Raw genomic sequence first — 11,211 nt, forward strand, 5'->3', positions numbered from 1 at the left:
GAATTCTTCCAAGTGAATTGCCTGCCTTGGATGTCAAAATGTATTCAATAGTTTTTGTATACATGTATAATATTTTCTTCAGAGTTTGTGATTTTTTAATCAGAAATAATTTTAATTTACCTGTTGAAATGAGTAGTACAGAAACTAAAATATTTCTGGTGCTTGTCTGAAAAAGTATATTTTAAAATATACTATATTCTATGTTTGCAAAATGTTCATAATTTATTTTATTTTCTCCTAGATATTCTTTGAATTCTACATTATTTTATAATATATAGGTTCACTAATGTGTCCTTTCCGATTGCATTCCATATAGAAACAGTTTGCTTCCTTTTTTTTCTAGGACTTAATATTATTTTTCTTTGTGATAAAATGACAATGTTGTCTAATTTGAAAAGATTTGTAAAGTTTATGCTATGTAAACGCGTTTGTGAGGTGAAGATTTAATACACTGATGTCAAACTAAATTTAATTCTATGAATTACGTGTATTGTTACACTTGTAATTTTGTAATCAACTTTTTAATAACTGTTTTTCATTTCTTGCATCTGAACGATGAATAATATGGAATACTTCTCACATTTTCATATTATACTTGTGCAAGTGCCATGTTAATCTCTGTATTGTAATTTGAGTATACATGCTGCTGAAGCATGTAGTATCCTCTAAATTTAAGTAGTTAATGATGCAATCATTATACAGGCTTATATCTATGGGTGCCTACTTGTAACAAGGAAACCTTATTGTTCCTAACAATGCTATCGATCTTATTTCCCTAAAATTCTGTGAATAGTGGAAAAATTATATTGATCAGTCGGTTGCTCACATTTGCAAATTTTTTTGTCAATGACTATCTTAAGTCTTTTTATTTGGAATTTGATCATACTCTCAATTATTTATAGATAGGTCCAAAGGTGAAGGCGTTTTCAAGTACTTATTTATCCAACTGAATTAGCTTTGTGGACCTAATGGATTGAAAGTAAGCGTTGCTTAAGAGCTACTTCTAAACTTCTTCAGCTGACATTTTCCCAAATGAGGTGTTACTGGAACAAATGTCTACCTGAGCCTTTACCCTTCTTCCATGTGGGAACAGACCAACCAGAATATCTTACCCTGAAAGCATAGATTGTCTTACTAGAACAAAGCTAATCTTGGTTACAAGGGATCATAGAGAGATGAACAGTTCAAACAGAACTGTTCAGACTAGAAGGTATTTTATCAAAATATAATTTTTATTATACCTCCATTTCAAAAGTAGCTAAAGCCAATAAGGTGAAAAAATTGTTCGTATGCATGATAACTTAATGTCCTGGCCTGTCTACCATCCAACCAGGCAGGAACTTACACTACTGCCTTTTCATCACCAAATATTTTCATAGTTGCAGGAGAAGTGCATATGTTTCTCCTCGTTATTAGACATTGAATTGATAATGTTTTAATCACAGTGTTTCCTCTTGCCTCCATGCTGTAAATCTACAAATGGTAAAGCTTTAGGTCTAACTCTATCAAACACTGAGGTAGAGATAATGGAATAATACTTTAAAACAGAGTTGCCTTTAATACAGTAACTACAACAGAACAATGCAAAACGTGTGCCTTTTAATTATATTATATATAGTTATATATTTTATATTTATATGTACTGATTTTATATTTCACACAACGAAACTTACTAGAATTAGTTGACAATTTGACAAATAAATTGATATTTATTTATTCCAATAAATAGAATTTGAATATAAATAATTAGGTTTAATATATATATTAGACTATAAAAAGTATCAGTGCAATGTTTTTAGTATAAACTTGTGACACATTCTAACTGTTCTTGGTCTTCTGAATCCACATGTTAAAAAACAATTTTTTCCTCTAATCTATAATGGATTTTACTCTGCTGCTCTGTTTATTGTTTAACTCGCTTGTCCCAAACTGGTTTTCTCCATATTTGTGAAGCATTCCTACCTGCATCATCAGATAACAGGGGCAAGACTTCTCACCATGGCTCAAGCAACATATCAACACAAAGTAATTGAAGACCCATCTCAATTTCGCATTTCCTATATTTCAGGGCCCCAATTTCTTGAGATGCAAGAATTAGCAGAAAGTAATTGTGAAATGCAAGGCTACTTAAAATGAATGATGAGATCGCAAAATTTGAGAGAAAGTACTGTAATTTAAACATTCAACTTACAGATGACCAGCCCATATGAGTGAACAAGTTCACAAAGTGTCATAAGATTATTTTTAATACCCCTCACCTATGTTTAACGAAAGATTTTATTCCAACATATGTGGGCCAAAAAATAGTTCCTGGAAGGATAGATCCATAATTGGTCTACCAAAGCCCCGAAATCTGGACCTAGAGCTCAAATGTAATTCAGAAAAACATTTGAAGCACTAAGGAGTGCTTCAAACACTGGGACTTCAGTACAACATGGTTCTGTGGTATAAAAATGTCACTCTCAAACCAATGATAACCTACATTTAATCTCCTGAAAGTGTATTCCTTTTCAAATAAACTTTTTGAAATCATATTCGCCAAAATAACATTTGAGAAGTTGATGATACTTAGTGACATTACAAGTTTTTCAAGTATAGGGAGCAAGTTACAATAGAGTTGAATTATTTACACAGCACTAATGCCAAACATGTTCAACCATTCATTAAAGTGTAGAAATAGTACCACCCACAATTTGTGTTTTTCAGTAAGGGCCTTCCAGAAGTGTGTTAAATAGATCAGCCTCCTAAATTTCAACCCAAACGTTACCTAATAAATTTCATCATTTAATAAGGTACATTTTAAAAAATCACAAATAGTTGCCTTATCATATGTTATTTTATGTTTTCCCTCTGTCTAACATAGTAAGAAATATTACTTTAAGTCTTGAATATGGGTACTCATCAGAGATATGACACACATAATATCTGTCTTCAATTTCTATCATATTCCTCTCTAGGAATAAATTTTAATTTTCTTCTTTTTCCAAAACTTATAGGTAGTAGAAAATATTATTCCATGTAAAACAAAAGAATCACACCATTGTACAAAGCCATTTATAAAAATTCATAGTTAGGAATACATTCTAATCCATTTTTAACTTTCTTTTTGACTAAAGATTAATCTTCCAAATGGGTGAGAATAAAATCATGTTTAGGTGCTGCACGTCTCCATTCTTGCAAATTGTTGTTGTAGATGAATGAATTATGGAAATATAAGCTGACATCAGTTCAAGAATATGCAGGATTGAAACTCCATGGAATGTATATAAACCTTTCAAAGTATTAATAGATAGCTTAACAGAATGACTATCAGGAAATTGAAACCAGAGAGGAATTATAGTAAAGACATAGAATGAATGAAAAATGAACAAGGGGCAAGTACAGCTAGAATACTCAATGTACACATATCATGAAGGAAGTGGTAAATTGGAAATAAATCTTGGAAAAAGGGTTGGTTGAGAATGATGGAAAGAGTGACTCTGATCTAGGAGCATTGGACAATTAGATGGATAGATTTAATTGTAACACAATTGCACAACCTTTTAAAATTCAGTTAAAAACACAACAAGAAACAAAAACACACAAAAATCACAACCAAACAGCAATCTCTAGAGAGTATGAATATGACCTCTCAAAATTTTAATCAGTTAATGAAGGGCAGTCTTGGGAAAAGCAAACAAAGCTGTTCAAAGAGGGCAGTTTGGGGTAGGGGAGAATTTTGAACAGAATTAAATTGATTGTCTAAGGTTATAAATCACCTACATCGGCTCTAAACATTATCTTTCTTCTATGAGTTTTCTGTCTGAACTGAATAATCCAGTCCTGAGACACACTTGGTAGCTTGTGAGGTAGAATGGAAGAAACAAGATCAAGAACCCATTACTCCACTGGAGAGAAAACAATCCTCTATATTTTCTCTAATCTCTCTTAACTAGTCTTTCTTCATAGTTTTAAGTCAATTGATTTTGAATTATATTTTTCCTTTTTCTTCTGGCAAAGTAATTGGTCAAAATGATTTCATTAAATATTATTTGTCATTTTCTTCTTTCATGCAGTTTAATTGGCCAAGTGTGTCCATTAAACTTCCCTCTTGCATTTGTTGCCATGAAACAACATCTATGTTAATGAGGAGAAATCTAATGTCAAACTTTGACCCCAGAAAACAGTCCAAGACGCTGTGATCACAAATATTTGCTGTATTTTTTTTCTTTTACCTTGAAAGACTTCTTGTGTCTAAAGTGCCCACAATAAAAAGTACTACATCACTTGTTGGTTCAATCAGAGTTGTCTAACCTCAAAGATATATTTTGCTAACAAGATGCTTAGAGGAAACCAAAAATACTGCACTTTTATCTTCTCTCTTAAGATTCTCCTTAGATACCATATCAGGAAGAGTGAAGTTATTCTATGCAAAATTATTTCAATAGATTATTTTTCTCTTGGTCTTGCATTTGTTCACCAAGATGTATGGAGGAGAATAGAGTTAAATCACCCATACTTGGGAGAAACTGTCTGTTACAAAAGGACAATGCTTCTATGTCCTACTTCTATGTCCTTCTCTTAGCTCTTGCCGGAGTTCCAATTAATCACAGCTTCTTGGCTTCAAGTCTAGTGAAGCTGAAGAACCTTACAGGCTCCACCACTGCTACATCTTCATTATTTCTCTTTTAAAACTTTTAAGTTGCCTCATTTGGATGTGGAATTTATTTTCATGTCTTCATTCAATCAGTTCTGCATTGTAGTGAGACAAATGGGCTCTGTAAAATCACTTTAGGGAGTAAAAATTCTAACACAATTTATATCAAAAAGTTTTGGCCTCCCTTCACTGCTGAAGACAATACACTTAGCTAAGGCTTCTAAGAAAACTTTTTTAATTAACTTTTCCATTTGCTCAATTCTTTTCTGAACTTTTTGGCATATGTAATAAAGGAAGTCTTCACTATCTCATATTAATAAGAGTATTATTTTTGTGAGCCACTTAGAAATGTGAAATCATTATTTTGAAGTATCCAATCAGATTTTTTTTTTATGTTTCACTGCTTCACGTCCAAAGACATTGTGGAAAGTGTTGCAAACAGAAAGGTGTAACCCCAACACCTTCTTTCATTTTGGAGGTCACTTTCTCCCTAAATATTTTCACTCAAATTATCTTTTTCACAGAATTAATGTTTGATAATTAAAGGTAAATTCACAAATTTTGATGCCTTATTTTTTTAAGAACTTTTAATTTAAATTCCAATACAACCTTGTTTCAAACAGTGATAATATAGTTCCTGAGTAAGGACAACTCTCAAGGGAACTTACAGGATTTACAGCAAGGTTTCTGAGGTCTGTGTGTTTAGTGTGAAAAAGAGCCATCTTCATCCACATTGCTCCTTCTCTACTAAGTCTTCTTTTATTTCTTTGCATGAAAGCCTATTCTTCCAGGAAATTTAAAATTTTCTTAATAGACTAAGTTGTTAAAAATTTTGAACAATTAAATTTTACCTGTCATAACTTTAAAACTCTTGAAAATCCTTTATCAGAACCACAAATTCACCAATCCAAATTCCACCTTCACCATCAAAAATTTAACATGCTGTTTTCATGATATAGTATCCATGCAGCTATTATTTTCCAGTGGCTTTGTTATGCATATATATAAGCATATTAGCTGATGCTAAGCAAAATGAATTCCAAGATATGGAACCAGATTTTTTTTTTCATTTGTGGTTGTTGTTTTGGATGAACTATGTGATTTCTGTTTTCTTTGGGATTTTCCCCTATGGTTTATCCCTGCCGTATTTCATTTTGTATTGTGTATATATTTACCTTAATTAGCGAAGGGAAAAGGAAAAGCATAATGGTGAGACAAAGGACCAAAGGCAAACCAATGCAATAGCAATACTCACAAGACAATATGTTGGAAATGTACATTACAACTTGTGAGGAGTGAAGGGGTGAAGGAAAACTGTGAGAAAATTGAGGATGGGTTACCAAGTTTGAAAAGTTATGATTTAATACCTTACAATTACTGTAACCACACTGTACATCATTTTGATAATAAAATTGAAAAAATAAGCTACATAAAATATAATTTCACTGTATTGGCACAGTAAATAATATTCTTTATGTAGTAACATTTTAAAAATCAATACTATGTGGCATCTCATTTGAATTAATTACCCCTTCTTTATCAGAGGGTCATCAACTTGAATGTTATCCAACTATACAATATTTTCACAATATACTTGCCAAATTTTTCAAGAAAGTATAAATTTAGTAGTTTCTCATTTTAAAAGAGAAAACAGTTTAGTGCTATGGAAACCCATAACTTTTAAAAGTAAGTAAGTTGTTAAGAGGACAGAATTCAAAATTCCTATGACTAACAACTACTCATTTTTAAATTCTCAACATTCCTAAGAGATTCAAAACAGTACCTGTTTGCATGTTATGTAATTCTGCAATAGATGCATTTTCCAATGTGGTGTTACAGATTGAGAAGTAAACAGAAAAATAGCCACATTCTGGTAGAGGATAAAACTGTGAAGCATGTGTAATAATTAATTCTTCAAGAGTAAGCAATTGTTTATAAGAGTAAGCTATTATTTCTATGACCATCAATCCCAAGAGTTATGCCATAAAGTCAACCTACCCCAACAGTTTCCAACTTGTAAGGGACACCTTAAAATTCCTTAATTCACATCATGTATACCTTATCTCTATTTTGAAAAAATACTACACGTCTGCTAATGTGACACTCTCCTTGTTCTGAAAAGAACACAATAAACTGAGCTGCATCATTTTTCCTCCACTGGTATTCTTGAGATCAGAACACTTGCAAATATTATTTATATTTATACTTTTTAATTATCATAGATATTCAGTATGCTAAGATAGGAAAATTATGATCCAAAGCCCACCCAGGAAAGAAGGTTTCTTAGAATCTTATCTCCAAAAAACTTCTCCACAAAAGCCAGATTCAAGTGGCACTGAGGTTGAAATGGTAGGGCTTGAGCCTTGAGCATAAAAAGGCTCAGAGACAACGTCCAGGCCAAGAGTTCAAGCTCTAGGACGAACCAATAAAACAAAAACAAAATTGAAAATAAACCCCAAACCCAGCATTTTTCTCCATGTATACAGGGGCACGTAAATAAGGAAATGGCGTCCTGTGTTACATATAGGTAGAAGAAAGAAGATGTCACACAATTACTCTCTTCATACCATATTAAACCAAACTCTTAAAAAACTGGTTTTTCTAAATGTATAAATTAATGTCATCCATTTCTTGGCAACTCTGTCTAGATTATTCACATTAACATGGTATACATGAACTGTGCGAATTATCTATTAACTATGTTCTAATTATAACTCTCTTGAAAGAATATCTAGGCAAATAATATGTCAGAATCATTTGTGAATTTTTCAATTAATCCCTCTACTTAAAAAGAATTTTGTAGTATCCTACAGAATATGAAATTACAAACAAAACCAAAAAATATATTTTAAATCTAAATTCTAATTTAACAAGGCTAAACCTCCAACTGTGTATTCCTTTCTTGTTGTTTGGTTTGTTTTACTGAGACAAAATTATTCTACCTGGTCCAGGGAAGGTATCGTTATGTAATTCCACTCTCTAATCTCCTGTCTGAGTGCTAGAATTCCAGGCTTGTATCACATTGTCCTTCCATAGTTTCTTTATATAATCTAGAAACAGACTAGCAATTCTGAACTTCTCCTATGATCTTATCCACTAGACTGACTGCTCAGACTGTTTATGTACTATTTTCAAAGATGTTTTAACATTTGACACAGGATAGGAACATTTTCAGATGTGCCTGCAGGGTTCCCGGATTCATTCCTCCATGGATCCTATCCCACTAATAATGATTGCTTGACTCTCTTACTATCTCTGGTCCCTACCTATGTAATATTCTCAAATTCTGGGGGAAAGTTCACTTGAGGGCTTTCTAATACTAAAAATTATCACTTGATTCTAGTCTTACTCAGGATCTATTTTCTACTCTTTTCTAACTTTTCTACATATGCTGAGAGTTATTTCATTTGTGTATTTTTGTGTGCACCTATAAGTGCCTCTGTGTATATGTGTATGTTTGTATGTATTTATGCAAAAACCTAAAGCTGTTATTCAGCAATCTTGCTCGTGACTGGTATTCCAACTTTTGGCTGGTTAATTATAGGTAGTGTCTCAAAGCCTATACTGTCCAAGCCGAATGCAAATTGAACTTCCCAGACTCCTTTACAATCTTAGGTTTTATTTTTCCAGGAGTATTAACTTTTAAACTTCAAACACTTTTGTGAGTGGAAAGTCTAACCTGTAGCCCATATTTTTAACTCAAGAGTTCATGTAAAGATAGATGAACATTTACATTACATATCTTGAATGTATACTGTTAGAAATGTGATCATAAACCAAGTTGTTGTGAGATCTGAGGATTGGGGTTTAAAGCCAGCACGGGTAGGAAAGTCCTGGAGACTATTTGCTCCAATAATTACCAGAAAACTGCAAGTGGCACTTTGGCTCAAGTGTAAGAGCACTAGCCTTGAGCTGCATTTCAGAGGGACAGCGCCCTGTCCCATATTTCAATTTCCACGAACAACAACAACAAAAAAAAGAATATAAGAAAAGGAAAGAAAAAGAAATGTGATCTTAGCCACCAGGTTCATTGCTAGTATAATAACTGTTCTCTCAAGATAGACTCTTTTTTTCCAGTTATGTCTATTCTTCTATATCTGACTTACATTAGAAACAGAATCATTCTTCCATTCTCCTTTTTGCACATTTACGTGATTAGCAAGTGTGATTTAGAAAGGGAGTGGCCTCATGCTTCATGTTCCACTTAGGAGTAATGCTTTCTCAATATCACTCGCATAAATCTACATACTGGACTTGGCATTACTGTTTCAATGTTTTCTTATTTGTAGAGTCTTCTATATTGTATTGAACACTTATACATAAACACAGAACTTCTTTTTCTCCTATAATTGCTATTGTTTCTCTTACTGTTAACTCATGTACACTTGGAGATTAATGCATAGCAGATAGACTCACAAAAAATGATCTGAGAACCTTCTTCCCATTTAAAATTCACATTAATTTACAGAGCACATAAGAAGTTTGAACAAAATGTTCTCATGGATAATGTATTTATAAGCAATTTAAATTGAATTTCTCTTTACTAAGTTGTCTCTGAAACACGTGTTACATCATGTCCAAAGTGTCCTTGTGCTATTTCAATGAAGCCAGAAAACAGTCATTTTTTTCTGTAGCAGCACCATAGATTGTTACTGGAAATAAGTGGAAGTAACTGTTACTGGATGTTGAAACTGATCCCAGGAGAGGAATTGAACATAGAAAAATAATAAAGTTCAAGTTAACTCTTGCTTTCCTTTTTACTGTACAAGAAAAGAATCCAAGGCTGGAAGGAAACTCTGTCCCTGACTTATTTGAGTGTGTCCTTTACTCATATAAAACTTGTCTGTAAACTTCTGGTTGAGAGTGTTACAAAAGGAAACAATATGCCATTTGAAGGCCAGCATAGAACAAAAGGAAGTAACTTTGTTTTAAAAGTTTTCTACTGCAAAAAAGCAAAAATAAGGAGGTTTTAAAGTGTCTTATGGATGGATGTTTCACTCCTGAGATGATTCTCTTCTTGCAGGAATCAGTTATCAATTCCTTTATTCTGGTCCTGAGTTTTCCATAGCAATAAGGATTCCAAAAAAGCAGGATCCAGTGAGTATGATCAGCAAAAGCAGCCTCTTCTCGGACCACCACTATTTTAAGGAAAGTCCCAAAGAAATGCCCAGGGTGTGTTTTGTTTGCTTGTTTGTTTACTTTGTGCTGGTTCTGGGGCTTGAATTTAGAGACTCGCGCCTGTCCGTGAACAGTTGTCTTTCTTTCCCACCTGGCTCAAAATAGTACTCCACTGCTTGAGCCAAAAGTCCACTTCTGTCTTTTTTGGTGTTTAATTACAGATAAGAGTTTGACAGACTCTCTTTCCTGGGTTGGCTTTAAACTAAGACAGTAAGAAAGCTAAGTGACATCAATTGTATAGACTTCTCTTTTGAACCAAGAAATATTAGATGAAGTTTATTATAAAGCTAATACTTGACAATTTTTTAAGAAGAGAATATGTTTAGCAAAGAAGCCATAAAAATAACTCAGCAAAAGCAGGTGCACTAATAAATCATTTGGGAAGATTACCATTGACTTCATCATTCCTTTGGGTGAAACTTAAAGCCATATTTGCACTTTTTGTTGGTTGTGGGGATTGAACATTAATACTGGGCACTGTCTCTCAGCTCTTCAGCACAACTTGAGCACTCTACCACTTTAGCTCCAGCACCACTTCTGGGTTTCTGGGGTTAATTGAAGATAAGTGTTTCATGGACCAGTGTTTCCTGACCAGGCTGGCTTTGAACCACAATCCTCTGGTCTCAACCTCCTGAGTAGCTAGGATTACAGTCATGAGCCACCAGCACCCGTCTAATATTTGCATTTATGTGCACTTAATGTCTCTATGTAGACAAAGAATGGAAATCTGAACCAAATGATGTGACATTGCAGTTTTTCAGAAAAATTGAATTAGCAATAAATATGTCCTCCTTTTCCATTTTGTTACATTAATGACTCACGAGTTATGGGACTCTTACATTAGCATCCTCTTTCATCTTTGGAGGTGTATTTAATATCAGGAAATGTTCATAGAGAAATATAGAAAGATTTTTAGAAAGCAAAGGAGATCAGGTATGAAAGAACAGCATAGAAGAAGATACATTGATCACACTGAGATTAAGAACTAGCCTAGGAGATTTTGAATGCTAAAGGCAATGAGGAATAAGCCTAGTTGATAACTAGTTCTTCAATAACCAAACATGGTTCCCTGGAACGGTTTCTCCTATACATTAGTTACTATCATCTTTTCTTTCCATCTGGAGTTATTCCTTCTCTTCTGTCACAACTGTTAATTAGCTTTTGCCTTTTTGGTGCGATGACTGACCAAAATAATTTCCAAATCTCACTTAGACTGTCCTTCTCATTGTGATTAGCAGTGACCCCACTCAAAAGCCTGGAATCTTTGAATTTTCCAGTATTAATCTTCACCTGACATCTAAGCACATTCCCGGCATTAATTGCCGTGACCTAATGAACAAAACTTTCTTTCAACACAGTATCCTAACATAGGTAAAGTACATGAATTAGGGACTATT

At 33.4% G+C, this 11,211-nt stretch overlaps 1 pseudogene; it reads right to left on the reverse strand.

Annotated features, from left to right (window-relative positions):
• Positions 1–558: 558 nt before the first annotated feature.
• LOC122124868 lies at positions 559–655 on the reverse strand (annotated as a pseudogene).
• Positions 656–11,211: the final 10,556 nt, after the last annotated feature.

Source organism: Dipodomys spectabilis, unplaced genomic scaffold, assembly GCF_019054845.1.
Source record: "Dipodomys spectabilis isolate Male_0828 unplaced genomic scaffold, ASM1905484v1 ptg000008l, whole genome shotgun sequence".
NCBI lineage: Eukaryota > Metazoa > Chordata > Mammalia > Rodentia > Heteromyidae > Dipodomys > Dipodomys spectabilis.